This window comes from Pseudophryne corroboree, chromosome 2 (genome assembly GCF_028390025.1).
Source record: "Pseudophryne corroboree isolate aPseCor3 chromosome 2, aPseCor3.hap2, whole genome shotgun sequence".
NCBI lineage: Eukaryota > Metazoa > Chordata > Amphibia > Anura > Myobatrachidae > Pseudophryne > Pseudophryne corroboree.
In genome coordinates this window covers 1,046,734,280-1,046,761,489 of record NC_086445.1, presented here as the reverse complement: position 1 = coordinate 1,046,761,489, position 27,210 = coordinate 1,046,734,280, and the positions used below count along the sequence as shown (strand labels likewise).

The 27,210-nt window shown below is 46.6% G+C and overlaps 1 long non-coding RNA gene across 1 annotated transcript in view; it reads left to right on the top strand.

The window, feature by feature from the left end:
* The first annotated feature begins 7,958 nt into the window (after nucleotides 1-7,958).
* The window catches only part of LOC134988602 (uncharacterized), a 40,379-nt gene continuing 21,127 nt past the window's right edge, over nucleotides 7,959-27,210 (top strand). Inside the window, exon 1 of the long non-coding RNA XR_010194017.1 lies at nucleotides 7,959-9,386. This is a non-coding gene — a long non-coding RNA (uncharacterized LOC134988602). The remainder of the gene's footprint in view (nucleotides 9,387-27,210) is intronic.

Below are 27,210 nucleotides of genomic sequence, written 5' to 3'. Positions count from 1 at the left end.
CAGACAATAAATCTTCTATCTTTATTATTCGGGGACGATCACTGAATCCCGGACGAGCCCCCAGCTGAAAGGATTTGACCTTATTTTCTTTAACCCTCGATGTGATGGCCTTACAGACGTCTGGAGTGTAAACTTTTAACCACAAGGTACATGCACAGACAAGCAGTTAAAATTCACACTGTTTATTATAAAGTTAACAAGAGTATATAAGACAATGCATATGGGTGGAACTGACAAGTGTAAAAGGGCTCATTGGCTTAGGGGTAGGTGCCTGGGTGGGGTACGTAGGGGTGGTTAATACTTGACATAACATAATTGGATATAGCAGTTGCCAGGCAGATGTTATATATGTTGCATCAGACGAAACTTAACAAAGGATCTTTTAGTAACACACAGAAGTAGAAAAAGCAGGTTACATCTAGTAGAGAGCTGACCTTGGATGCCAGACCCACACAAGCCTGGTATCTGTATGAGAGACAAAGGCATCTAACACAGGGCAGCAGCATCCATTGCAAACACATAAGAGTTCATAAAGCATGTTTTAACCCTTCACTAGGGAAATAGAAATATTCACTTTTACACTGTAATTATTATAAGGAAACTGATCATATAAAAAGTAATATGTACAAAGACAGAAGAGGTAACCCTTCAGTAATTTTCTAGTTTCTGTATTTAAGGCTCTGCGTGTTGATAGCAGATGCTACATTGTATACTGACACGTAGCAATCTATAGCTCTATGGTGGTCATTCCGAGTTGATCGCTCGCTAGCAGTTTTTAGCAGCCGTGCAAACGCTATGCCGCCGCCCACTGGGAGTGTATTTTAGCTTAGCAGAAGTGCGAACGAAAGGATCGCAGAGCAGCTACAAAGTTTTTTTGTGCAGTTTTAGAGTAGCTCAAAACCTACTCAGCGCTTGCGATCACTTCAGACTGTTCAGTTCCTGTTTTGACGTCACAAACCCGCCCTGCGTTCGCCCAGCCACGCCTGCGTTTTTCTGGGCACGCCTGCTTTTTTTTGAACACTCCCTGAAAACGGTCAGTTGACACCCAGAAACACCCACTCCATGTCAATCACTGCGGCAAGCAGTGCGACTGAAATGTATCGCTAGACCCTGTGTGAAACTGCATCAGTCGTTGTAATATTACGTCGCGCGTGCGCAGAAGTGCCGTTTTTTAGCCTCATTGCTGCACAGCGAACGAAAGCAGCTAGCGAACAATTCGGAATGACCCCCTATATACTGATCTCAGATGCTACATTGTATATTGACACGTAGCAATCTATAGCTCTATATACTGATCTCAGATGCTACATTGTATACTAACACGTAGCAATCTATAGCTCTATATACTGATCTCAGATGCTACATTGTATACTGACACGTAGCAATCTATAGCTCTATATACTGATCTCAGATGCTACATTGTATACTGACACGTAGCAATCTATAGCTCTATATACTGATCTCAGATGCTACATTGTATACTGACACGTAGCAATCTATAGCTCTATATACTGATCTCAGATGCTACATTGTATACTGACACGTAGCAATCTATAGCTCTATATACTGATCTCAGATGCTACATTGTATACTGACACGTAGCAATCTATAGCTCTATATACTGATCTCAGATGCTACATTGTATACTGACACGTAGCAATCTATAGCTCTATATACTGATCTCAGATGCTACATTGTATACTGACACGTAGCAATCTATAGCTCTATATACTGATCTCAGATGCTACATTGTATACTGACACGTAGCAATCTATAGCTCTATATACTGATCTCAGATGCATCAGCCGGGATGTTTATACTGTCCCTATTTCAACCACGGTGCATCAGGAAACCATTTGGAGAATTATTGCATTTAGCTTTGGAAGCTGTTATCATTATTATAATTACAACGAGATGTATACAATTCTTCTTGTCTGTTTTTCCGTTTTGTCTGAGCCAAGAAGTCTCCACCAGGTGATAGAGACCCAGATCAGTAAATTGCTTCAAAATGTATTGAGCTAATGTCTTTCTTTGTTCATGTACTTTAGTACCATGTGAGGTGGATGTGCCCCTGTGCTCTGCTGCTCCTTTACAGCCTGCACGCTGATTTATATAACGTGTAATGGGAGTGGAGGGCAGATAGCGCAGCGCAGATGAGTCCAGGATTTCCTGTGTACAATGCGGCTCTGGATTGTGTCCCTCAGGCTCATACACACTACTGACTGCTTATAAGGAGTTCATAACCCTGACAAATGAAAACCACCCAATAGGGGCATTGTGTTTCCGATAGGAAAACTAGAACGCTTGTTGCAGTTGTCAGAAGGTTTCAGAGGTTGGGAATGGGAATGTCCCACAGACGTTGCACTTCTCCAATTTTACATAGGGAGCTTTGGAACTGCTTAACCATCACCACAATCTTCATAATGTCACTGATTGGGAGGAAGAGACAGCGAGGGAACATGTGATACGCTGTACCAGCTGACCAATTCCTAAGGTTAGAGATGTTCCTCTATACAGGTCAGCGCAATTCTTCACAGCGTCCCAAAGCTGATACCTGAGGCCAGAATGGGAACCCCAACTGTGTGAGACTCATTATCCCGTATGATTGGTCAGGTGAGGTAAGGACAGGGGAGTCCTCAGCATTAGGGAATGTCACACTGCCACCAATAGGGCGCTGTGCTGGTGTGACCAACAGGGCGCAGTGCTGGTGTAACCAATAGGGCGCAGTGCTGGTGTAACCAACAGGGCATGGTGCGGATGTGACCAATAGGGCAGAGTACTGGTTTCACTAACAGGGCACGTTGCTGGTGTAACCAAAAGGGCACGGTGCGGGTGTGACCAATAGGGCACAATGCTAGTATAACCAACAGGGCACAGTGCTGGTCTAACCAACAGGGCACAGAGCTGGTGTAAATAATAGGGCACGGTGCTGGTGTAACCAATAGGGCAGAGTGCTGGTGTCACAAACAGGGCACAGAGCTGGCATAATTAACAGGGCATGGTGCTGGTGTAACCAAGAGGGCATGGTGCTGGTGTAACCAGTAGGGCACGGTGCTGGTATAAATAATAGGGCATGGTGCTGGTCTAACCAACAGGGCACAGTGCTGGTGTAAATAATAGGGCACGATGCTGGTGTAACCAATAGGGCACAGTGCTGGTGTAACCAATAGGGCACGGTGCTGGTGTAACCAATAGGGCACAGAGCTGGCGTAACTATCAGGGCACAGTGCTGGTGTAACCAATAGGGCATGGTGCTGGTGTAACCAATAGGGCATGGTGCTGGTGTAACCAATAGGGCACAGTGCTGGTGTAACCAATAGGGCACAGAGCTGGTGTAACCAATAGGGCATGGTGCTGGTGTAACCAATAGGGCACAGTGCTGGTGTAACCAATAGGGCATGGTGCTGGTGTAACCAATAGGGCACAGAGCTGGTGTAACCAATAGGGCATGGTGCTGGTGTCACCAATAGGGCACAGAGCTGGTGTAACCAATAGGGCACGGTGCTGGTGTCACCAATAGGGCACAGTGTTAGTGTAAACAATAGGGCACAGAGCTGGCGTAACTAACAGGGCACAGTGCTGGTGTCACCAATAGTGCATAATGATGGGACAGGTATTATACAGTATAGGTGACTGTTAGTGTACAGGAGATGTGACTGTACAGAAGTGCATATGGGCATACAGTAACAGTATACGGGGTAGTAAAGTATCGTACATGGGACAGGAAGAGTACAGAATATGTGACAGGTAGAATACAGTGTATAGGATAGGTAGAGTACAGTATATGTGACAGGTAGTATACAGTATATGGGACAGGTAGAGTACAGTATATGGGACAGGTAGAGTACAGTATATGAGACAGGTAGAGTACAGTATATGGGACAGGTAGAGTACAGTATATGGGACAGGTAGAGTACAGTATATGTGACAGGTAGAATACAGTATATGGGACAGGTAGAGTACAGTATATGGGACAGGTAGAGTACAGTATATGGGACAAGTAGAGTACAGTATATGGGACAGGTAGAGTACAGTGTATGGGACAGGTAGAGTACAGAATATGGGACAGATAGAGTACAGCATATGGGACAAGTAGAGTACAGTATATGGGACAGGTAGAGTACAGTATACGGGACAGGTAGAGCACAGTATATGGGACAGGTAGAGTACAGTATATGGGACAGGTAGAGTACAGTATATGGGACAGGTAGAGTACAGAATGTGGGACAGGTAGAGTACAGTATATAGGACAGGTAGAGTACAGTATATGGGACAGGTAGAGTACAGTATATGGGACAGGTAGAGTACAGTGTATGGGACAGGTAGAGTACAGTATATGGGACAGGTAGAGTACAGAATATGGGACAGATAGAGTACAGCATATGGGACAAGTAGAGTACAGTATATGGGACAGGTAGAGTACAGTATACGGGACAGGTAGAGCACAGTATATGGGACAGGTAGAGTACAGTATATGGGACAGGTAGAGTACAGTATATGGGACAGGTAGAGTACAGTATATGGGACAGGTAGAGTACAGTACATGGGACAGGTAGAGTACAGAATGTGGGACATGTAGAGTACAGTGTATAGGACAGGTAGAGTACAGTGTATGGGACAGATAGAGTACAGTATATGGGACATGTAGAGTACAGTGTATAGGACAGGTAGAGTACAGTGTATGGGACAGATAGAGTACAGTATATGGGACAGGTAGAGTACAGAATATGGGACAGGTAGAGTACAGAATATGGGACAGGTAGAGTACAGTATACGGGACAGGTAGAGTACAGTATATGGGACAGGTAGAGTACAGTATATGGGACAGGTAGAGTACAGTATATGGGACAGGTAGAGTACAGAATATGGGACAGGTAGAGTACAGTATATGGGACATGTAGAGTACAGTGTATAGGACAGGTAGAGTACAGTGTATGGGACAGATAGAGTACAGTATATGGGACAGGTAGAGTACAGAATATGGGACAGGTAGAGTACAGAATATGGGACAGGTAGAGTACAGTATACGGGACAGGTAGAGTACAGTATATGGGACAGGTAGAGTACAGAATGTGGGACATGTAGAGTACAGTGTATAGGACAGGTAGAGTACAGTGTATGGGACAGATAGAGTACAGTATATGGGACAGGTAGAGTACAGAATATGGGACATGTAGAGTACAGAATATGGGACAGGTAGAGTACAGTATATGGGACATGTAGAGTACAGTGTATAGGACAGGTAGAGTACAGTGTATGGGACAGATAGAGTACAGTATATGGGACAGGTAGAGTACAGTATATGGGACAGGTAGAGTACAGTATATGGGACATGTAGAGTACAGTGTATAGGACAGGTGGAGTACAGTATATGGGACAGGTAGAATACAGTATATGGGACAGGTAGAGTACAGAATATGGGACAGGTAGAGTACAGAATATGGGACAGGTAGAGTACAGTATATGTGACAGGTAGAGTACAGTATATGGGACAGGTAGAATACAGTATATGGGACAGGTAGAGTACAGAATATGGGACAGGTAGAGTACAGTATATGGGACAGGTAGAGTACAGAATATGGGACAGGTAGAGTACAGAATATGGGACAGGTAGAATACAGAATATGGGACAGGTAGAGTACAGAATATGGGACAGATAGAGTACAGTATATGGGACAGGTAGAGTACAGAATATGGGACAGGTAGAATACAGAATATGGGACAGGTAGAGTACAGAGTATGGGACAGATAGAGTACAGAATATGGGACAGATAGAGTACAGTATATGGGACAGGTAGAGTACAGTACATGGGACAGGTAGAGTACAGAATGTGGGACATGTAGAGTACAGTGTATAGGACAGGTAGAGTACAGTGTATGGGACAGATAGAGTACAGTATATGGGACATGTAGAGTACAGTGTATAGGACAGGTAGAGTACAGTATATGTGACAGGTAGAATACAGTATATGGGACAGGTAGAGTACAGTATATGGGACAGGTAGAGTACAGTATATGGGACATGTAGAGTACAGTGTATGGGACAGGTAGAGTACAGTATATGGGACAGGTAGAATACAGTATATGGGACAGGTAGAATACAGTATATGGGACAGGTAGAGTACAGTATATGGGACAGGTAGAGTACAGTATATGGGACAGGTAGAGTACAGTATATGGGACAGGTAGAGTACAGTATATGGGACATGTAGAGTACAGTATATGGGACAGGTAGAGTACAGTATATGGGACAGGTAGAGTACAGTATATGGGACAGGTAGAGTACAGAATGTGGGACATGTAGAGTACAGTGTATAGGACAGGTAGAGTACAGTATATGGGACATGTAGAGTACAGTGTATAGGACAGGTAGAGTACAGTATATGGGACAGGTAGAATACAGTATATGGGACAGGTAGAGTACAGAATATGGGACAGGTAGAGTACAGAATATGGGACAGGTAGAGTACAGTATATGTGACAGGTAGAGTACAGTATATGGGACAGGTAGAATACAGTATATGGGACAGGTAGAGTACAGAATATGGGACAGATAGAGTACAGTATATGGGACAGGTAGAGCACAGTATATGGGACAGGTAGAGTACAGAATATGGGACAGGTAGAGTACAGAATATGGGACAGGTAGAATACAGAATATGGGACAGGTAGAGTACAGAATATGGGACAGATAGAGTACAGTATATGGGACAGGTAGAGTACAGAATATGGGACAGGTAGAATACAGAATATGGGACAGGTAGAGTACAGAGTATGGGACAGATAGAGTACAGAATATGGGACAGATAGAGTACAGTATATGGGACAGGTAGAGTACAGTACATGGGACAGGTAGAGTACAGAATGTGGGACATGTAGAGTACAGTGTATAGGACAGGTAGAGTACAGTGTATGGGACAGATAGAGTACAGTATATGGGACATGTAGAGTACAGTGTATAGGACAGGTAGAGTACAGTATATGTGACAGGTAGAATACAGTATATGGGACAGGTAGAGTACAGTATATGGGACAGGTAGAGTACAGTATATGGGACATGTAGAGTACAGTGTATGGGACAGGTAGAGTACAGTATATGGGACATGTAGAGTACAGTGTATAGGACAGGTAGAGTACAGTATATGGGACAGGTAGAATACAGTATATGGGACAGGTAGAATACAGTATATGGGACAGGTAGAGTACAGTATATGGGACAGGTAGAGTACAGTATATGGGACAGGTAGAGTACAGTATATGGGACATGTAGAGTACAGTATATGGGACATGTAGAGTACAGTGTATAGGACAGGTAGAGTACAGTATATGGGACATGTAGAGTACAGTGTATAGGACAGGTAGAGTACAGTATATGGGACAGGTAGAGTACAGTATGTGGGACAGGTACAGGGCCGGCGCTACCACTAGGCAGCTGCCTATGGGCGGCGACCACTGGAGGGCGGCACCGCACAAGTGAATGAAAGAGAGAACGCGTAGCCAAACTCCTCCTATTCTGTAAGAGAGGAGGAGCAGCTCGTGGGCACCCACCAAGTAACAACCCCCCCCCCCCCTCCCCGGCATTATATATGTACCGCCGTGGTGCCAGGCATTATATATGTACCGCCGTGGTGCCAGGCATTATATATGTACCGCCGTGGTGCCAGGCATTATATATGTACCGCCGTGGTGCCGCCCCGCAGAGTGGAATGTTCAATCAGGCTGCTATGCTGGGCGGCGCATGTGCTCCCGAGTGGCCCCACTCCAGACTATACTTACAAGCTGGCACTGGCGCTCCCCCCGCAACTGTCTACCGCATCATGATGCCCGCTCCGGCGTACCCCCGGGCCCCACCCCCACCTTGGCTCAGTGAGCAGTTAACCGCTGGGCCGCTCCACTGCCGCATCCACCCCCCCCCCCCCCCCCTCCCCACATGAGTTTGGGCTTACGGAGATGAGTCACCCGCTCCGACCCTCCCCCCCCCGCCTCCCCATGATCGGCTCCTGCGGCTGCAACTTGTCCGCGCTCACCCTCTCCGTGAGATCCTGCACCTGATAACCATACATGCTGCCTCCTCCTCCTGCATCTTGTCACCTGCTCCCTTCCACGGCTATTCGGCTCCCGCTGCCTCCCCCCCCTCCTGTATCCCGTCATCAGCCTCCCCCCCAAGGCAATTGGGCTCCCACTGCCCCCCCCCCCCCCCCCCCGCAATTGGGCTCTCGCTGCCCCCCCTCCCTCCTGCATCTTGTTACTAGCAGCTCCTCTTCGCCCCGCGATTCGGCTCCCACATGTTGTCACTAGATACCCCCCCCCCTGCATCTTGTCACTAGATTCTCTCACCCCAACCCCCCCCCCCCCCCCTGCAATTCGGCTCCCACGTGTTGCATCCCCCCCCCCTCCTGCATCTTGTTACTAGATTCCCCCCCAATTGGGCTCCCACATGTTGCCTTCCCCCCCATCCTCCTTTATCTTGTTACCAGCTCCCCTCCTCGATCAGTATCCCACATGTCAGGAGCACCCGCATAATTTTTCCCTCTTCCTCCTGGTGCGTTTGGTTTCCCAACATGTTACCCGATCCCCCTGCAACTGGGCTCGGCTCCCGCGTCTAATTACCTGATCCCCCCCTACCCCCACGATTGGGCCCCCGCTTGTTTCCCACTCTCCCACCCACGATTGGGCTCCTGCATGTTACCCGGTGCCAGCGCAACCATTAGGCAGCTGCCTATGAGTGCCGAGTGTACAAAAAAAAAAGTGAGGCACCCGCGGCGCTCTCTGCTCATCCGGGTTGGAGCCACATGTCCGACGCTGATCCCTCCTCCCCCTGCTGCATCACGCACCCCGCCCTAAAGACAGGGGTGTGCCATGAGTCCCCCCCGACTCACGGCATGCCTCCATTTACATGGCGACATGCACACAGGGGAAGCGGAGGCGTGGACTCGCGCACTCCTCCATTTCTATTGAGATGAGAGGGGAGGCTGGTGAGCAGGCAGACCAGAGAGGGACCGCTCCTGATTGGCTGCCGGTCCACGGCAGATTTTAAATAGTAGCGCCACGGTCAACATAGGAGCCAGTGCCGCACCAAAGGCCGCCGACCACAGCCTCCTCTTACGTTGCACAACCGCTGCCCTCAGTCCTCCTCTGCCGCCCTCAGTCCTTCTCTGCACCTCCACAACATCTCCAAAGACCACGGCCTCCTCCTACGTTTCACCACCGCTGCCCTCAGTCCTCCTCTGCACCTCCGCAACATCTCCAAAGACCACAGCCTCCTCCTACGTTGCACCACCGCTGCCCTCAGTCCTCCTCTGCACCTCCGCAACATCTCCAAAGACCACAGCCTCCTCCGCCCCGCGCGGACCACAGCCTCCTCATACACCGCAGCTGCTAAATAGGTAATCTTACCCTGCTGCCTTTCTCTCTCCCTAGTCCCTACTGTATGCTCGTGCTGTCCCTCTCTCTGTTACTCTGCCTGTCCCTATGTCCCTGCTGTCACTTTCCCTGTCCCTCTGTCACTCTTCCTGTCCCTATGTCCCTGCTGTCACTTTCCCTGTCCCTCTGTCACTCTTCCTGTCCCTATGTCCCTGCTGTCACTTTCCCTGTCCCTCTGTCACTCTCCCTGTACCTATGTCCCTGCTGTAACTTTCCCTGTCCCTCTGTCACTCTCCCTGTCCCTATGTCACTCTCCCTGTCCCTATGTCCCTGCTGTCACTTTCCCTGTCCCTCTGTCACTCTCCCTGTCCCTATGTCCCTGCTGTCACTTTCCCTGTCACTCTCATTGTCCCTGCTGTCACTTTCCCTGTCTCTCTGTCACTCTCCCTGAATTTTGTCTCATTGCATGTGGCATAATGTGAATTTCGGCTCATACCGTGTGCTATAATGTGAATTTTGGGTCATACTGTGTGCTATAATGTGAATTTTGGGTCATACTGTGTGCTATAATGTGAATTTTGGGTCATACCGTGTGCTATAATGTGAATTTTGGGTCATACCGTGTGCTATAATGTGAATTTCGGCTCATACTTTGTGCTACAATGTGAATTTCGGCTCATTCAGTGTGCTACAATGTGAATTTCGGCTCATTCAGTGTGCTATAATGTGAATTTCGGCTCATACTGCGTGCTATAATGTGAATTTCGTCTCATACCGGGTGCTATAATGTGAATTTCGGTTCATACTGTGTGCTATAATGTGCATTTTGGGTCATTCAGTGTGCTACAATGTGAATTTTGGGTCATTCAGTGTGCTACAATGTGAATTTTGGGTCATTCAGTGTGCTACAATGTGAATTTTGGGTCATTCAGTGTGCTACAATGTGAATTTCGGCTCATTCAGTGTGCTATAATGTGAATTTCGGCTCATACTGCGTGCTATAATGTGAATTTCGTCTCATACCGGGTGCTATAATGTGAATTTCGGTTCATACTGTGTGCTATAATGTGCATTTTGGGTCATTCAGTGTGCTACAATGTGAATTTTGGGTCATTCAGTGTGCTACAATGTGAATTTTGGGTCATTCAGTGTGCTACAATGTGAATTTTGGGTCATTCCGTGTGCTACAATGTGAAAGAGGCACCTTTTTTCCAGAGCACACGCATCTCTTCGGCACGTGCATAGTTACAACCTTAACTTTTCCATACCCCCACCTCAAAATTTCCACTTTGACCACTGTTTATATATATATATATATGTGTGTATAATATATATATATATATATATATATTTTTTTTTTTATTTATTTATTTATTTATTTATTTATATATATATATATATATATATATATATATATATATATTTATACACACACAGATGTGTCCTCCCTCATCTAATGTGCGAACAGGCCATGCGTGCATACCAGCTGCGACCACCATCAGGCGGTGGCTGTGGAACTTATTACATGCTGTTTCTGCACTTTTTCACTTTAGGGGGCTCAATATCTTTATTTTTTTTAATTTTTTTTGGGGGGTGGGGGCGCCTTAAGGATTTGCCTAGGGCGCTGAGGCACCTTGCACCGGCCCTGGACAGGTAGAGTACAGAATATGGGACAGGTAGAGTACAGTATATGGGAGAGGTAGAATACAGTATATGGGACAGGTAGAGTACAGAGTATGGGACAGGTAGAGTACAGAATATGGGACAGGTAGAGTACAGAATATGGGACAGGTAGAGTACAGTATATGGGAGAGGTAGAATACAGTATATGGGACAGGTAGAGTACAGAGTATGGGACAGGTAGAGTACAGAATATGGGACAGGTAGAGTACAGTATATGGGACAGGTAGAGTACAGTATATGGGACAGGTAGAATACAGTATATGGGACAGGTAGAGTACAGAGTATGGGACAGGTAGAGTACAGTATATGGGACAGGTAGAATACAGTATATGGGACAGGTAGAATACAGTGTATGGGACAGGTAGAGTACAGTATATGGGACAGGTAGAGTACAGTATATGGGACAGGTAGAGTACAGAGTATGGGACAGGTAGAGTACAGTATATGGGACAGGTAGAGTACAGTGTATGGGACAGGTAGAGTACAGTATATGGGACAGGTAGAGTACAGTATATGGGACAGGTAGAGTACAGAGTATGGGACAGGTAGAATACAGTATATGGGACAGGTAGAATACAGTGTATGGGACAGGTAGAGTACAGTGTATGGGACAGGTAGAGTACAGTATATGGGACAGGTAGAATACAGTATATGGGACAGGTAGAGTACAGTATATGGGACAGGTAGAGTACAGTATATGGGACAGGTAGAGTACAGAGTATGGGACAGGTAGAGTACAGTATATGGGACAGGTAGAGTACAGTATATGGGACAGGTAGAGTACAGTATATGGGACAGGTAGAGTACAGTATACGGGACAGGTAGAGTACAGTATACGGGACAGGTAGAGTACAGTATATGGGACAGGTAGAGTACAGTATATGGGACAGGTAGAGTACAGTATATGGGACAGGTAGAGTACAGTGTATGGGACAGGTAGAATACAGTATATGGGACAGGTAGAATACAGTATATGGGACAGGTAGAGTACAGTATATGGGACAGGTAGAGTACAGTATATGGGACAGGTAGAGTACAGTGTATGGGACAGGTAGAATACAGTATATGGGACAGGTAGAATACAGTGTATAGGACAGGTAGAGTACAGTATATGGGACAGGTAGAGTACAGTATATGGGACAGGTAGAATACAGTATATGGGACAGGTAGAGTACAGAGTATGGGACAGGTAGAGTACAGTATATGGGACAGGTAGAGTACAGTATATGGGACAGGTAGAGTACAGTATATGGGACAGGTAGAGTACAGTATATGGGACAGGTAGAGTACAGTATATGGGACAGGTAGAGTACAGAATATGGGACAGGTAGAGTACAGAGTATGGGACAGGTAGAGTACAGTGTATAGGACAGGTAGAGTACAGAATATGGGACAGGTAGAGTACAGTATATGGGACAGGTAGAGTACAGAGTATGGGAGAGGTAGAATACAGTATATGGGACAGGTAGAGTACAGAGTATGGGACAGGTAGAGTACAGTATATGGGATAGTATAGTACAGTATATGGGAGTGGTAGAATACAGTGTAGGTGACAGAGTACAATAGATGTAATAGTAGAAGAGCATATGGGGATACAGTACAGTATATGAGACAGGTAGAGTATAGTACAATAGAGCATAATGATGGGACAGGTATTATACAGTATAGGTGACTGTTAGTGTACAGGAGATGTGACTGTACAGAAGTACATATAGGTATACAGTAACAGTATACAGGGTAGTAAAGTATCTTACACGGGACAGGTAGAGTACAGTATATGGGACAGGTAGAGTACAGTATATGCGACAGGTAGAGTACAGTATACAGGACAGGTGGAGTACAGACTATGGGACAGGTAGAGTACAGAATATGGGACAGGTAGAGTTCAGTATATGGTACAGGTAGAGTACAGTATATGTGACAGGTAGAGTACAGAATATGGGACAGGTAGAGTACAGTATACGGGACAGGTAGAGTACAGTATACGGGACAGGTAGAGTACAGTATATGAGACAGGTAGAGTACAGAATATGGGACAGGTAGAGTACAGTATACAGGACAGGTGGAGTACAGACTATGGGACAGGTATACAGTAGTACAGTATATGGGATAGTATAGTGCAGTATATGGGAGTGGTAGAATACAGTGTAGGTGACTGAGTACAATAGATGTAATAGTACAGAAGAGCATATGGGGATACAGTACAGTATATGAGACAGGTAGAGTACAGAGTACTGGATAGGTATACAGTAGTACAGTATATGGACTGTTATAGTACACTGTATGGGACAGGTAGAGTACAGAATATGGGACAGGTAGAGTACAGTATAAGCAACAGGTAGAGTACAGAGTACTGGACAGGTATACAGTAATACAGTATACGGGATGGTATAGTACAGTATATGGGATAGTATAGTACAGTATATGGGAATGGTAGAATACAGTGTAGGTGACAGAGTACAATAGATGTAATAGTAGAAGAGCATATGGGGATACAGTACAGTATATGAGACAGGTAGAGTATAGTACATGAGATTGTAAAATACTGAATATGGCCCTCATTCTGAGTTGATCGCTCGCTAGCTGCTTTTAGACACTTTTATCTAGGTCCCTGCGGCCCTGGTATTACATAACCAACTAGTCACCTCTGGCCGGGGTACCCTGGAGGAGTGGGGACCCCTTCAATCAAGGGGTCCCCCCCCCCCTCCAGCCACCCAAGGACCAGGGGTGAAGCCCGAGGCTGTCCCCCCCATCCAAGGGCTGCGGATGGGAGGCTGATAGCCTTTTTGTCAAAAAATGAATATTGTTTTTAGTAGCAGTACTACAAGTCCCAGCAAGCCTCCCCCGCAAGCTGGTACTTGGAGAACCACAAGTACCAGCATCAGGAGGATGCCACAACGTGGCGCTCCCTGATTGGCTGATGGAACCGTCTTAGACATAAGTCAGAGGGGGTTCCTGGCATTCGGGGAAAGGGGTCCCATGTGAAAACATGGGGCCCCTTTCAGTGCGAGGTCGGGTGTCCGTTTTGTTATTTTGCAAAGTACCTGGATTACAAATGGATTACAAGAAGAGCCTTCTACACTGGATTTTGTGAGTATAATTTTTTCAACAGGTACACCATGGATTCTACATGGAGAAGAGGACCGACCCTCGTGTGAACATAGGTAAGTATGTGTATATGGAGGTGTGTATGTATGTATTAAAGTTATACTTTTAAGGTGTGTGTCTTATGTTTTTATTGGGGTATTTTTTTAGTAGTAGTACTACAGGTACCAGCGGGCCCGGTTTTTCTCCGCATGCTGGTACTTGTGGTTCTCCAAGTACCAGCTTGCGGGGGAGGCTTGCTGGGACTTGTAGTACTGCTACTAAAAACAATATTCATTTTTTGACAAAAAGGCTATCAGCCTCCCATCCGCAGCCCTTGGATGGGGGGACAGCCTCGGGCTTCACCCCTGGCCCTTGGGTGGCTTGAGGGGGGGGACCCCTTGATTGAAGGGGTCCCCACTCCTCCAGGGTACCCCGGCCAGGGGTGACTAGTTGGTTATGTAATGCCAGGGCCGCAGGGACCTAGATAAAAGTGCCCCCCGGCTGTGGCATTATGTATCTGGCTAGTGGAGCCCGGTGCTGGGTTCAGAAATACGGGGGACCCCTACGCTTTTTGTCCCCCGTATTTTTGGAACCAGGACCAGGCGCAGAGCCCGGTGCTGGTTGTTTAAATATGGGGGAACCCCTATCATTTTTTCCCCATATTTTTGCAACCAGGACCGGCTCAAAGAGCCCGAGGCTGGTTTGGCTTAGGAGGGGGGACCCCACGCAATTTTTTTTTAGATTTTAACACTGATTTCATTTTTTACAAAGGTGCACAATGAAGCCCAGCACGGATCTCTCAGATCCGGCCGAGATTCATTGTATTAAAGTCGGCAGTGTTTTACAAGTCACTCACGTAAAACACTGCAAAAAAAAACGAATGACATCGACATCGGTAAATCCGAAAATGCAGAATACGACAGCTTAGTAAATTAGTCGTAATAAATTCAAAAAGTTGCAACTTTACACTTTCGATGTCATTCGTGATTGAACTTTGACCTCAGACGGGAAAATACGAATTTTAGTAAATATACCCCCTTGTGTGAAACTGCATCGACTTTTGTGAAAGTACGTCACGCGTGCGCAGTGCGGCCCATACGCATGCGCAGAAATGCTGCTTTTTTTTAGTGTGATTGACAGGAAGTGGGTGTTTCTGGGTGGAAACTGGCCGTTTTATGGGAGTGTGCGGAAAAACGCAGGCGTTCGAGTTGCAAAACGCAGGAGTGGCTGGAGAAATGGGGGAGTGGTTGGGCGAACGCTGGGTGTGTTTGTGACGTCAAACCAGGAACGAAAAGGACTGAGCTGGTCGCAATGTAGGAGTAAGTCTGGAGCTACTCAGAAACTGCTAAGAAATTTCTATTCGCTATTCTGCTAAGCTAAGATACACTCCCAGAGGGCGGCGGCCTAGCGTGTGCAATGCTGCTAAAATCTGCTAGCGAGCGAACAACTCGGAATCACCCCCCATATACAGCGAATGCCCCCACAGAGGAGCAGTATCTAATCCTCATCTGCAGGTGACACAGGACCTGGTGCCTTTTACCCAGATCACTGTGTAATAAGGAACCTGCAGACTAAAGCACGGTGGAGAGTTCTGCCTTCCATTAGTTTCATGCACCATGGAAGATAACGTGGGTGACAGATACATCCCTCTGGACACATTGGGCACTTAGCCTCTCTGGAGAACAAGGGATAAGAGTGACGGAGAAACAGAATGCAGCCAACGGTGGTATTATTATTACCGGTTATTTATATAGCGCACACATATTCCACAGCGCTTTACAGAATATTTCTGGCCTTTGACATCAGTCCCTGCCCCCTGAGCTTACACTCTATGGGGGTCATTCTGAGTTGATCGCTCGCTAGCAGTTTTTAACAGCCGTGCAAATGCTATGCCGCCGCCCACTGGGAGTGTATCTTAGCTTAGCAGAAGTGCGAACGAAAGGATCGCAGAGCGGCTACAAAATAATTTTGTGCAGTTTCAGAGTAGCTTCAGACCTACTCAGCGCTTGTGATCACTTCAGACTGTTCAGTTCCTGTTTTGACGTCACAAACACGCCCTGCATTCGCCCAGCCACGCCTGCATTTTTCCTGGCACACCTGCATTTTTCCATACACTCCCTGAAAACGGTCAGTTGACACCCAGAAACGCCCCCTTCCTGTCAATCACTCTGCGGCTACCAGTGCGGCTGAAAAGCTTCGCTAGACCTTGTGTGAAACTACATCGGCCGTTGTGAAAGTATGTCGCGCATGCGCATTGCACCGCATACGCGTGCGCAGAAGTGCCGTTTTTTTGCATCATCGCTGCGCAGCGAACATTTTCAGCTAGCGATCAACTTGGAATGACCCCCTATATTCCCTACACACTCACATTCACACTAGGGCATAACGTGGCTCTTTAACCACCAACCTATCAGACTCCGTGGTCAGACAATTTTCTTGGTCTGGATGCCAGCTGTCAAAAGTGATCTCTCTGTCTCTTCTGACAATGCCGAGAGATGTCCCCCCCCCCCCCCAAACAACCCCCAACAGCGTCACAGGTCTACAGAGCGGACCCCGCGTCAGGCAACAAATGGTCCATCGTTGGCCCTCCATGGATTTGGTTTTGGTCTTCTTAAAAAAACCCACAAGAGAGGTGGTAGTGTAGACTCCAAGAGCTTGCAGTTGTGTAATCCCACAAAACGCCAGAAAGTGTCCTGTTTTTTTCCCAAATCATGAATTGTATAAGTAAGAAAACCAATCAGATGGCGGCCATGTGTCTGTCAGGCTCTTGGGGAAAGCTGGGATACATTACAAGCCTGGTGTTCGGCCACTACATTTACATACGAATGCTCAATTGTGGGGAGAGGCCCCCTAGTGGCGTTATTCCCCTCTGGGCATCATCGCACAGATGCCCGAGTGTTGTAATCTGCATAATGAGACCAGGACCACCCATCCTGGCCAGCTCACCCCAAATATGCCTTGTGTCCTTAAATAATCCCCCGGCTTCTTTTCTATTCATTAAACGTCTGACTTTTATCCTTGCAGCAATACGCTAGCATGGCATCGCGTTCACGCTACAGGTGTTATGGTCACTGCCACCTGTGTGTGCACTGAGCACTGTCCGAGAACTGGTGCACATGAAAAAGTTGCTGGAACCAACCAGATTGTAAATGTTTCTTTCAAGAGAAGTGGATGAAAGCACCTAGTTATTGTGCACCACCATGTTGGCGATTTTGCAGAGTTCCAGGTGGGTGGCGCACAGTAAGCCACATCATTGCCCAATTCTGGGGTCTCCCGGAAGCTCTGGGAGAGTGGACAGGTGGGGTATGACAATATTGATGAGACAGTTCAAAGCGCATCTTCCGTATCGCCTAAAACTAAGAAGATCTTACAAGGACATTCTTCAAACAAACAGCATCACATCAAAGGTCCAACAGGTAGCACTGGGGTCTGTTTGGGCTTTAATGCAGAGACATTGTAGCATAATGGCACGGTGGTTAGCATTGCTTCATCACAGCTCTTGATTCATGGGTGCGGTTCCGACAGAGTTTGTGCAAGCTGCGTCAGCACACATCCTTTATATATATATTTATATATATATATATATATATATATATATATATATATCATCCCATATATATACAAAGTGAATATTGACCTCAGGGCTATGCTACATTCTATGTACACACAGTGGTGGCACTCGTATGTACTACATTCTAATGGACACACGGTGGTGGCACTCATATGTACTACATTCTAATGGACACACGGTGGTGTCACTCATATGTGCTACATTCTAATGGACAAACGGTGGTGGCACTCGTATGTACTACATTCTAATGGACACACGGTGGTGGCACTCATATGTACTACATTCTAATGGACACACAGTGGTGGCACTCATATGTGCTACATTCTAATGGACACACGGTGGTGGCACTCGTATGTACTACATTCTAATGGACACACGGTGGTGGCACTCATATGTGCTAAATTCTAATGGACACACGGTGGTGGCACTCATATGTGCTACATTCTAATGGATACACGGTGGTGGCACTCATATGTACTACATTCTAATGGACACACGGTGGTGGCACTCATATGTACTACATTTTAATGGACACACGGTGGTGGCACTCATACGTGCTACATTCTAATGGACACACGGTGGTGGCACTCATACGTGCTACATTCTAATGGACACACGGTGGTGGCACTCATATGTACTACATTCTAATGGACACACGGTGGTGGCACTCGTATGTACTACATTCTAATGGACACACGGTGGTGGCACTCATATTTACTACATTCTAATGGACACACGGTGGTGGAACTCATATGTGCTACATTCTAATGGACACACGGTGGTGGCACTCATATGTGCTACATTCTAATGGACACACGGTGGTGGCACTCATATGTACTACATTCTAATGGACACACGGTGGTGGCACTCATATGTGCTACATTCTAATGGACACACGGTGGTGGCACTCATATGTGCTACATTCTAATGGACACACAGTGGTGGCACTCGTATGTGCTACATTCTAATGGACACACGGTGGTGGCACTCGTATGTCCTACATTCTAATGAACACACGGTGGTGGCACTCGTATGTGCTACATTCTAATGGACACACGGTGGTGGCACTCATATGTGCTACATTCTAATGGACACACGGTGGTGGCACTCGTATGTACTACATTCTAATGGACACACGGTGGTGGCACTCATATGTGCTACATTCTAATGGACACACGGTGGTGGAACTCATATGTGCTACATTCTAATGGACACACGGTGGTGGCACTCATATGTGCTACATTCTAATGGACACACGGTGGTGGCACTCGTATGTACTACATTCTAATGGACACACGGTGGTGGCACTCATATGTACTACATTCTAATGGACACACGGTGGTGGAACTCATATGTGCTACATTCTAATGGACACACGGTGGTGGCACTCATGTGCTACATTCTAATGGACACACGGTGGCGGCACTCATATGTGCTACATTCTAATGGACACACGGTGGTGGCACTCGTATGTACTACATTCTAATGGACACACGGTGGTGGCACTCATATGTACTACATTCTAATGGACACACGGTGGTGGAACTCATATGTGCTACATTCTAATGGACACACGGTGGTGGCACTCATATGTGCTACATTCTAATGGACACACGGTGGTGGCACTCGTATGTACTACATTCTAATAGACACACGGTGGTGGCACTCATGTACTACATTCTAATGGACACACGGTGGTGGCACTCGTATGTACTACATTCTAATGGACACACGGTGATGGCACTCATATGTGCTACATTCTAATGGACACACGGTGGTGGCACTCGTATGTGCTACATTCTAATGGACACACGGTGGTGGCACTCATATGTGCTACATTCTAATGGACACACGGTGGTGGCACTCGTATGTACTACATTCTAATGGACACACGGTGGTGGCACTCATATGTACTACATTCTAATGGACACACGGTGGTGGAACTCATATGTGCTACATTCTAATGGACACACGGTGGTGGCACTCGTATGTATACATTCTAATGGACACACGGTGGTGGCACTCATATGTGCTACATTCTAATGGACACACGGTCTTTTTGTTTACTAACCTGATTGTTCTGAAACGGAGCCCAGCAGTCTGGGTGGTCTCTCCTCTGGGGAGAGGTTGCACTGGGACTTTCTGTCTCACCAGCAGTTACTGTCTAGTTTCATTACATCTCCTTGCATGCTCCTTTTTGATTTCCTGTTTCTTTAGATGTTAGTACCCAGTATGACTACATCTCCCAGCATCTCCCGGGATGTCCATCTGGGATTTCCTGTTTTGCTGGTCCTTTGAAACGATCATGCCTAGTCATGTTTCAATGTGCTTTTTAAAGGGAACAGGTGTTGGGAGAGGGTGTGTCAGGATTTGGAAAGCTGTGTTGCTTGAAATGTCTTTGTTTGGTAGCCTCAGAGAAGTGAGAGGCAGCAGGTATTCTGAAGGTGCTGGGAGGTCCGCTTGCATATCCCTGTAAGCTGCACATGATAAGGCATAGTTGCTGGGACCCCACCATGTTGGTGAAGCGCACTGATTGAGCATCCGGGACTTTGAGGCGTCTCCTGGAGTGGTTCACCTGAGATCCTGAAATACAACAACAATAAGGCTGCGCTTAGAGAGATGAATTGTCTAGATAACAAAATAAAATTTATTAGACTTAAAATTTGTCCATTGGACAGTTTAAAATGAGAATACACTGTGATGAATAGCCTCTAATCACCTATTAAACAACACATAGGCTTGTTCCAGATAAACCATAGGACCCTGTATGCTTAGAACCAATTGAATCCTGGGGCTATAGCATAGTCCCTGGGCTGGAGAAATTAAGTCACAACGCTGGAGGATTAGCAGTTCCAATATTGAGTCATGAATAAAAGGAAAGTCCTCACCAGTAGTGCGTTTTGGTTGACAAAAGTCCAGTCCTTAGTTGTGGATTTGGTTCAAGTCGAGCAGATTTTAGGGTCCAAGGTGGTCCAAGCTTGAGGTGATATATGGTGATGGGATGATAAAGAGGCTCACACCTGGCAGGAACTGGGGTAACTGCCTCCGATGAGTATTGGGGGCTCTGCAGGGACTTTTGAGGAGACTGGTGTTCAATCTGTTAATTATGAGATGTTGTTAAAAGCCCTTTGGTGATTGTGTAATGTTACCTAGAAGGCTGGTGGTGTTTTTTACATTACCCTCCAATAAATGTGTGATTATAAGGCACCTTCTCCTTATCTGCTGAGCGCTATATTTAAGGGGGTCTGAGAGTAAAGGTGGGCTTTATGTCCTAAATCCGAGACCTTCATGTTACTCTTTGCACTTTAACAAACCGCAATTGCCTGGACAGTTAAGTATCATCGGACTTGTCAACATTGCCCTAGAGGGGTGTAGGTGACTTACCAATTGTTTGGGTCAAAAACAGTAAAAATGTATGTAAATTTTTTTTTTTTATAAATTCAAAGAATAAAACAGTTTTTACAGGGTTTTTTTTTCATCTTAATTGGTTATTGCCTTTCTTGGGTAGGAACAAGTACCACAGCAATACTTACCACTGTCAGGGTTATAAACGGTAATAACCCTGCAATATAGAGGACAAAGCAAAATCCTCTACTGTATATCAGCACAGTGTCGGACTGGGACATGAAGGGCCCACCGGGGGCATGCAGTTATAGGGGCCCATACTTAGGGGTGTGGACAGCCTCCAAAGGGTGTGTGACCAGCATCCACAGGGGCTTGAAATACACAATAGTTTAGTGCAGTGTAATGCAACTTATCTACCATGTATAACACAAGTGCACAGTCTGGAACCTGATCTATAGAGGAAGGGTTGGGCCCTCAGGCAGTGGGGCCTACCGGTGGTTTCCCTGGTACCACTGTGGGCCAGTCCGACCCTGTATCAGCAGCGTTTCACCTCTCTCTGCACGTCTCTCTTTTTTGGAGCTGCCTGACTTAAATGCCTAACACTGTGTTCTGCAGCAATACATAATTCCCCAGCAGACAGGTTCCATCTGGCAATTGTAGGGTTAACACAGTATTGTAAAAGACACTTCTCACAGAATAACAGGAAAACCGTCTGTCCCCCAATCACACGCTGGTATACTCCACCACTACCAGCCACACACGGCCAATTAAATAATCCCTTGCATGACAAAGCTCTTGTAGTTCATTTTATTGGAAAGGATTTATTTGGGTTATTATGTGTTATTATGGGTAATCCTTTACTTCCTGCAGGACAATCACAGTTTGGAACCTCTGCTCTGCAATCCGACAACAGCTGCCGCCGCTTAACGGCCCAGCTCCTGACCACAAATGCAAAAATACATACAAAAGGGGAAAATTTCCTGCGCAGGAATGTGTGGCTCAGCAATCGGAGGGCGGGTGACAAGTGACTGACGCGGGGTCAGCAGAACCGTATTAGGGATCTCTGTCATTTTCTGTGATACAAGTGCTGTGATCAGGGTCGCCAATGGGGGGGGGGGGGGTAAGCGGGGTACACCTTCTCTAGGGCCCCTCCATTGGATCAGATACTCCTCCTGTAAACATCTGCAGGTGACCTGACCCAGCGCTCCCCTGCCACTATGCCTCCCCCATATGTATCTCTGTCCCTGTACTATCAGTGCATTTTCCCACGCTCCCCTCATGTGCCTCTATCCCACTCCCCATATTGTCTCCACCCACTTCCCCATGTTTGCCTCTTCCGCCCCCACTCCACGTGTGCCTCTGCTGATCAGAAGTGTAGGGGTTGACATAGAACCATGTTCATCACGACACAAAGATAAGAATGGAGATTTAACAAATCATTAGGATAGTTCTAACGCCAAAGAGTTACCACCGGCAAAAACGCTGCTGGCAGTATCCCCATGCCAGTTGGCAAGGTCACCTTTGCATGGGGAAGCCTATTTAACAAGTGTTATGGCATTATTTTTAATTCCCCAATGCTGAAAAATATTTTTTAGAATGCTTTATACATTTTAAATATTTAAAGGTTTTTAAAGAATATATTTCTACCAACTTCTCCCAAATTGTTTCCTCCTACTTTCCTTCTGCAATGACCTCCTGGCTTGATAGAGAAGGCAAAGCCAACTTTATTAACTTACCGAATCTATCCGCTCTCTGAGGCTATCAAAAGAGGCACCAACCCGCCTCTTCCTGCCTTCCTCCTACTCTTAAATTCCTTCACCATTTGTGGACTCTATACTCCGTTAAGTTCTCCATCACCTGCCCCATTTCACCCCCTTACACCCATATGGAGTAATCCCTGTTTTCCACCGAGCCTACATCATACCCTCATGACATGCTGGACACATCTGGCCCTCAAATGTCCAGTGTATTTTAGTGCACATGGGCTTTGGCTTCCTCTTTCAGATCTAAAAATGGAAGTTCCTTCGAATACTACCAAATACAGCACTTCCTACACTCTATGCCACAAGACCCACTTCTTCATACCCTCACCCCCTTAGAAGCCTTTGTAGGTTCCACCCCATGTCCAAAGGAATGATCTCCCAAGTTTATGGTATACTTATTGATACTGCTCTTCCCAATCATAGCCCTCATGAATCCTCTCCCTCCACCAGACGTGGAAGCCTGGGATGACATGAGACAGGCTATTGTCAAATCCTCTATCTCCACACAACTTAAGGAAACTCCATACAAATTATATTAACACTGGTATCATTTCCTCTTAAGGCTCTAGCAAATGTTTCCTTCTGCCTCATCCCTTTGCTGGAGAAACTGTGGTCAATGAGGTATTCTTACCCATGTATGGTGGACTTACCTGGTCCTTGATGTTTTGTGGACCGTGGTCCATATTCTTATAAATAACTTATTTGAAGCTCCGGTCCCATGGGATCCCGGTATCTTTCTTCTATTTTACACTCGCCCAGATCTTCCAAAGCTTTCCAAGAAACTGATAGTTAGCAATTGGAAAAAATACTTCCCACCACCCCTCTCTGAATTAAAAGCACAGATTTAGCATATTGTGGTGATGGAAACTTCATTTTTGTTATATTCCATGTGTGTGTGTGTATATATGTCATGGGGGAAGTCTGATGGCATGTGGGGAGGTCTGATGACATGCAAGAAGTCTGATCACATAAGGAGAAGTATAATAGCATGTGGGGAGGTCTGATGGCATGTAAAGATGTTTAATGGCATGTGTGGAGCTCTGATGACTTTGGGGGTCATTCCGAGTTGTTCGCTCGTTATTTTTTTCTCGCAACGGAGCGATTAGTCGCTAATGTGCATGCGCAATGTCCGCAGTGTGACTGCGCCAAGTAAATTTGCTATGCAGTTAGGAATTTTACTCACGGCATTACGAGTTTTTTTCTTCGTTCTGGTGTTCGTAATGTGATTGACAGGAAGTGGGTGTTTCTGGGCGGAAACTGGCCGTTTTATGGGTGTGTGTGAAAAAACGCTACCGTTTCTGTGAAAAACGCGGGAGTGGCTGGAGAAACGGAGGAGTGTCTGGGCGAACGCTGGGTGTGTTTGTGATGTCACACCAGGAACGACACTGACTGAACTGATCGCAGATGCCAAGTAAGTCTGGAGCTACTCAGAAACTGCTAAGAAGTGTCTATTCGCAATTCTGCTAATCTTTCGTTTGCAATTTTGATAAGCTAAGATTCACTCCCAGTAGGCGGCGGCTTAGCGTGTGCAAAGCTGCTAAAAGCAGCTTGCGAGCGATCAACTCAGAATGACCCCCTTTGTGCGGAGGTCTAATGGCATGTGGGAGGTATGATAGTATGTAAAGAGGTCTAATGGCATGTGAGGAGGTCTTAGTGTCATATGAGGAAGTATGATGGCATGTGGTGAGGTTGGAAAGCATGTTGAGAGGTCTAATGGCATAAAAGGAGGTCTTATGAGGATGTGAGGAAGTTTTAGTGGGCATGTGAGGGGGTCTGAGAAACATATGGGAGTTCTGATAGCATGTAAGGAGGTCTAATGGCATCTGAGGAGCTCTTAGTGTCATATGAGGAAGTATGATAACTTGTGGGGCGGTCTAACGGCATGTGGAAAGTTCTGATGACTGAAGACTGATGTTATGTGGGGCATTCTGATGACTTATTGGGAGGTCTCACGGCATGTGGAGAGGTCTGATGGCATGTGGGGAGCTCTGATGACTTGTGGATAGGTCTGATGGCATGTAGGAGGTCTGATGGACATGTGGGGACTTCTGATGACTTGTGGGGAACTCTGATGGCATATGAGGAGGTCTGAGCTGCATATGGGGCGACTGACGGCATGTGAGGCATGCCAGTACTGTGGAGGTAGTAACATAGCATATGTCCATGCTACACCTCTGCATTCAGCAAGCTGGTGGGGGAGGATGGTGGGATGAGGACATGAAGGTAGCCCTACCTATTTTATCTGTGCTGGGCTTCACTTTTTCTGATGTCAGCCTTGGCTGTGATTGCATGAATCCAAAAGGAGCAGAAATAAGTCCAGGAAAGGTTTTGGTACTTAGTAAGTCGAATACGAACACAAATATCTTTTTCTCTATCGTCCTAAGTGGATGCTGGGGTTCCTGAAAGGACCATGGGGAATAGCGGCTCCGCAGGAGACAGGGCACAAAAGTAAAGCTTTTACAGGTCAGGTGGTGTGTACTGGCTCCTCCCCCCATGACCCTCCTCCAGACTCCAGTTAGATTTTTGTGCCCGGCCGAGAAGGGTGCAATTCTAGGTGGCTCTCATAAAGAGCTGCTTAGAGAGTTTAGCTTAGGTTTTTTATTTTACAGTGATTCCTGCTGGCAACAGGATCACTGCAACGAGGGACAGAGGGGAGAAGAAGTGAACTCACCTGCGTGCAGGATGGATTGGCTTCTTGGCTACTGGACATGAAGCTCCAGAGGGACGATCACAGGTACAGCCTGGATGGTCACCGGAGCCACGCCGCCGGCCCCCTCACAGATGCTGAAGCAAGAAGAGGTCCAGAATCGGCGGCTGAAGACTCCTGCAGTCTTCTTAAGGTAGCGCACAGCACTGCAGCTGTGCGCCATTTTCCTCTCAGCACACTTCACACGGCAGTCACTGAGGGTGCAGGGCGCTGGGGGGGGGGCGCCCTGGGAGGCAAATGAAAACCTTTAAAAAGGCTAAAAATACCTCACATATAGCCCCAGAGGCTATATGGAGATATTTACCCCTGCCTAAATGTACTAAATAGCGGGAGACGAGCCCGCCGAAAAAGGGGCGGGGCCTATCTCCTCAGCACACGGCGCCATTTTCTGTCACAGCTCCGCTGGTCAGGAAGGCTCCCAGGTCTCTCCCCTGCACTGCACTACAGAAACAGGGTATAACAGAGAGGGGGGGCAAAATAAATGGCAATATATTAATATAAAAGCAGCTATAAGGGAGCACTTAATCATAAGGCTATCCCTGTCATATATAGCGCTTTTTGGTGTGTGCTGGCAGACTCTCCCTCTGTCTCCCCAAAGGGCTAGTGGGTCCTGTCTTCGTATAGAGCATTCCCTGTGTGTCTGCTGTGTGTCGGTACGTGTGTGTCGACTTGTATGAGGACGTTATTGGTGTGGAGGCGGAGCAATTGCCAAATATGAGGATGTCACCTCCTAGGGGGTCGACACCAGAATGGATGCCTTTATTTGTGGAATTACGGGATAGCGTCAACTCGCTTAAGCAGTCGTTTGCCGACATGAGGCGGCCGGACACTCAATTAGTGCCTGTCCAGGCGCCTCAAACACCGTCAGGGGCTGTAAAACGCCCCTTGCCTCAGTCGGTCGACACAGACCCAGACACAGGCACTGATTCCGGTGGTGAAGGTGACGAATCAACCGTATTTTCCAGTAGGGCCACACGTTATATGATTTTGGCAATAAAGGAGATGTTACATTTAGCTGATACTACAGGTACCACTAAACAGGGTATTATGTGGGGTGTGAAAAAACTACCAGTAGTTTTTACCGAATCAGAAGAATTAAATGACGTGTGTGATGAAGCGTGGGGTGCCCCGATAAAAAACTGCTAATTTCAAAGAAGTTATTGGCTTTATACCCTTTCCCGCCAGAGGTTAGGGAGCGCTGGGAAACACCTCCTAGGGTGGACAAAGCGCTAACACGCTTATCAAAACAAGTGGCGTTACCCTCTCCTGAGACGGCCGCACTTAAAGATCCATCAGATAGGAGGATGGAAAATATCCAAAAAGGTATATACACACATGCAGGTGTTATACTACGACCAGCTATTGCGACTGCCTGGATGTGCAGTGCTGGGGTAGTTTGGTCAGAGTCCCTGATCGAAAATATTGATACCCTGGACAGGGACAATATTTTACTGTCGTTAGAACAAATAAAGGATGCATTTCTTTATATGCGTGATGCACAGAGAGATATCTGCACACTGGCATCACGGGTAAGTGCTATGTCCATTTCGGCCAGAAGAGCTTTATGGACACGACAGTGGACAGGCGATGCGTAGAGGAGTTATTTGGGGTCGGTCTATCGGATTTGGTGGCCACGGCTACGGCCGGGAAATCCACCTTTCTACCTCAAGTCACTCCCCAACAGAAAAAGG